Below are 4,203 nucleotides of genomic sequence, written 5' to 3'. Positions count from 1 at the left end.
TTTACTTTTATATTGTTTGTGTATGTTGATTAAATGTTGTTGCGACCAGGCGGCTGTAGCTGCTGTCCCGCAGGTGAGACACCTTGCAGGTCCCAGCAGACCGTCTGTACGTGGCACAGGAGTATGTTATGCTTGAGGGAAGGTTGTTTACTCGTTGAGTTAAGATATTGATTTGGATTATATTGGAATGAGGTTAATTAACCTACTAAAACCAGACTTCCATTGTGGCCATGATGGAACTCGGGTTGGTGTAAATTTGTGTGGAAGCTACTAGTCCGGACATGTGGCGAAACACATCAACAAATTTTAGAAGGATGTATGAAATTATTTTGTAGAATGTTTAACCAGAGATGCCTGATGTTTTATGATTCAGTTTGTGAAAGAATCAAAGGGGGGATTGATAGAGAATTCAAACAGGCTGCATTTCGACAAGTGGAGAAAACACAGACTCTAATGACTACATGCAGTTCAGCATGTTGCATTAAGTCATCCATCAACTTGACATTTTAGGACCTTGGGTAGCGAGCCAATTAAAAGGTTAAAAGACTATTAATTGAGCCAATAAGGTCAAAGAAGGTGAGTTCTTTTCTGTAAATTGATCCAGGTACAAGTACAGCCATTTTGATCATGTGGTCCCAGAAGAACAAAGACCTGGCTTAAAGCCAAGAACTTGTTACTGCTGTCTGCCAAAAATAAAGAAGTTAAAACTACAATCGGAGTTCATATTTCATTGGAAATTAAGAGATCTAACACTCCTTCTCATAGATGTTTAGGGGATCTCAAGCTTCTGTAATTTAGGTCCATTTTGAATTCCCTTTCCTATGAGTCCAAACACTGGGTGCGGGGGGGGGGGTCTCCATGAATGCATCCCCTTTTATCCCCCGCAGGCTTCGTCTGCCCCTTTAAACTCATTTTAAAAGCCCAGAAAGGGATTCTTCTCCTCTGTAGGGGAAAGGTACCTGGAATCTTTGCGAGATATTGGTAAATTCTACAAGTGCGCCAGATTTAACCACTCGACCACCAGGGAACAGCTTCCATACTTGTCGATATATTCAGATATATTTATAGATGAACCTGAATATCAACGGCTAGCTACCGAGACTTCATGGCGCAACGGTAGCACTTTGAGTGAGAGAAATTGTTCCACAGTGATGTCCATTTCATCTTTTGTTCCCTTTTAAAAACTAGAAACTGAGATAGCGGGAATAAATAGAGAAATAAAAGCACAGGGATATAGGCAAGAGCTAGGGAGAACGGGAAAGCTACTGTCCCCACCCAGAACTAATGCAGAAACCCCTCTGCTGCGCTCGGGGTACCCACCCACAGCCTGGATACACTAACGTCCCAACAGCTCATTGACTGTCGGAGTGGGACCGTGCGGCGCTTCAGAAGACAGGTCGAAAAGTCAAAGTCACTGATTCCGTCTCAACTGCTCTTCCAACCAAGAATAGCAACATACACAAAATATGTTTTTATAATAGTTACACCTTATCGCCGTGCTAATCCAAAAGTTGGCTCGTTGGTCTAGGGGTATGATTCTCGCTGTAGAGTTGATATTGAAAATTTGATAGAGGTCCCGGGTTCAAATCCGCTACGAGCTCATACTTTTGCAAAGAAGGACTTACATTTCTGCAGTGCCTTTCAGGAACTCATGATGCCTCAAAGCGCTTTACAGACGTTGAGTTTTGTTTGAAGTGTTGTAGTGTGGGGAAAGATGTGCCCAGATCACCCCACATGAAGCTCAACTCTTTACGAAGGAGTTTGGTGCAAATAATTAGGTGCCTCAGGGACTTGGACTTTCTTTGAATGAGTTCTGCTTGTTCCTGCATTCAAGCTTGAAACAGCAACTGGGCTTCCATCTCACGGGAGCAGCGTGTAGCAGTTAGCGAGTCGGTGACGAGATTTGGGGTTGATGTGCATCACTTTCAATCTTTGAAATTTCAAGAAGTGAAGATATGATGAATCCAACTGTCCCTGTAAGAATTTTGTTCGGGTTTAATCACAGGAATATCTGCAGTCAGGAGCTGAAAAGGAATTAAAACCTACGACCGGCTTCGGGACAATTAATATACTTCGTCACAGACATGAAGCTGGAAGGCTGGAAGGTAGATCACACCGGTTGTGGGAGAGCTGGTTGGCGGTGACATGGAAGTGTCTGCAGTATGCGGGACCAGACTGCTTCCACACATCCACAATGAATGTTCCTCCATTTATTTGGGAAAAAGTACAACTGAGAGTGGACAAGTTCCATACCGGTCGGAGCAATCGGAAGCTTTAATTGACTGACACCCTGGTTTGGGATTGTAAAGTCCTGTCCCCTCAGTACAGATTCACACGAGTTATGTCGTGAAGTCAAGGTCACTCTGGACCAGCACTGTTATTTCACAGCTCTGGAATGCTGCATATGCCCTTATTTACCTGTCTCTTGCAAGTGCACCCCTGGTGGTAAGGTATGCTGCTGGTTACAGGTCATATCTTATTACAGTCATGTATAGCTTGTTAGGATACAGTTACATATAATAATGTAAGATACATGACATCACCCTCCCCCAAGGTCTTATTGTCTTTATCGGTTCAGTCTCTCAGGTGGTCTCTGCTCTCGCGTGGAGCGTCTGATTTGTGTTTCAGTTGTTTGCCTTGGTGTCTGTTTTTCTTTGGGTGTGGTTGCTGGTATCTCGCCTGGGCTGTCTGTTTCGATTGGTGTGATTGTTGTTGACTCATTGGGCTGTCTGTTGGGATTGCCCTTTCCTCAGGTTGTTCCCTCTATCTGTCCACCAGGTGTGGTGCGAGTTCCACATTGTAGTCTAACTCTGGTTCAGCAGTGTTGTTGGTAAATCTGCTTTTGACTTGGTCTACATGCCTCCGGCAGGTTTTGCTATTGTCCATTTGTACTATCAGTAGCCTTTTTCCTTCCTTGCCAATTACTGTCCCTGCAAGCCATTTGGGACCCCTGCCATAGTTTAGTACAAATACTTTGTCCTCTATCTCATTCCATCTCCGCCTCGAATTTCTGTCATGGTACTCAGTCAGCTTACGGCACTTTGCCTCAACGATTTCGTGCATGTCTGGGAGGATTAATGAGAGCCTTTTTTTTAAAGTCCTTTTCATCAACATTTGCGCGGGGGGGATCCCAGTCAATGAGTGCGGGCGAGATCTGTATGCCAGCAGCAGTCGTGACAGGCGACCCTGCAGTGTGGGACCTTAGATTTTAAGCATGCCTTGTTTAATGATTTGCACTGCTCTCTCCGCCTGGCCGTTGGAGGCCGGCTTGAACGGTGTCACCTTGACGTGATTTATGTTGTGGTCAATTATAAAGTCTTGGAATTCTGCGCTGGTGAAGCACGGACCATTGTCACTGAGCAATATGGCAGGGATTCCGTGCGTTGCAAACATGGTTTCGAGGCTCTCCACAGTGGTGGACATTGTGCTCGAGTTTAAAATGCTGCATTCGATCCATTTTGAAAATGCATCTTAAACTACGAGGAACATTTTGCCCATGAATGGGCCCACATAGTCTACGTGCACCCGCGACCACGGTTTGGTAGGCCAGGACCAGGGGCTCAGTGGAGCCTCCATGGAGCATTGCTGAGTTGGGCACAAATGGTGCACCTTCGGACGCAGAGCTCCAAGTCCGCTTAAATACCAGGCCACCAGACATGGGATCTGTCGATGGCCTTCATGAGAACGATCCACAGGTGCTCAGGGTGCAGCTCCCGGACAAATGCCTCTCTGCCTCGCAGAGGCATGACTACTCGGCTGCCCCACATCACGCAGTCTGCTTGTAGTGATAGCTCATGCTTGCGCCTGTGAAAGGGTTTTAATTCCTCGGGGAAGGCATCGCGAGCCTCTGCCCAGTCACCGGTTAGGGCACAAGTTTTTACTAAGGATAACGTAGGGTCACTGGCCGTCCAGGCTCTGATTTGGCGAGCCATCATGGGCGAACCTGTGGACTCAAAGGCATTGATTTCCATTACTATCTCACAGTCCTGTTCGTCAGACCCTTCCGTGGTCGCCAGGGGTAGCCTGCTGAGCGCGTCGGCACAGTTATCTGTGCCTGGTCTGTGCCTTATGGTATCGTCGTAGGACGCCAGCATGAGTGCCCACCATTGAATTCGCGCCGAGGATTTGGTGTTTATTGCCTTGCTCTCGGATAGGAGGAACGTGAGGGGCTTGTGGTCGGTTTCGAACGCGAACTTGGCCCCG

The sequence above is a fragment of the Pristiophorus japonicus genome, unplaced genomic scaffold (genome assembly GCF_044704955.1).
Source record: "Pristiophorus japonicus isolate sPriJap1 unplaced genomic scaffold, sPriJap1.hap1 HAP1_SCAFFOLD_89, whole genome shotgun sequence".
Taxonomy (NCBI): domain Eukaryota; kingdom Metazoa; phylum Chordata; class Chondrichthyes; family Pristiophoridae; genus Pristiophorus; species Pristiophorus japonicus.
This window is presented reverse-complemented; position numbering follows the sequence as displayed.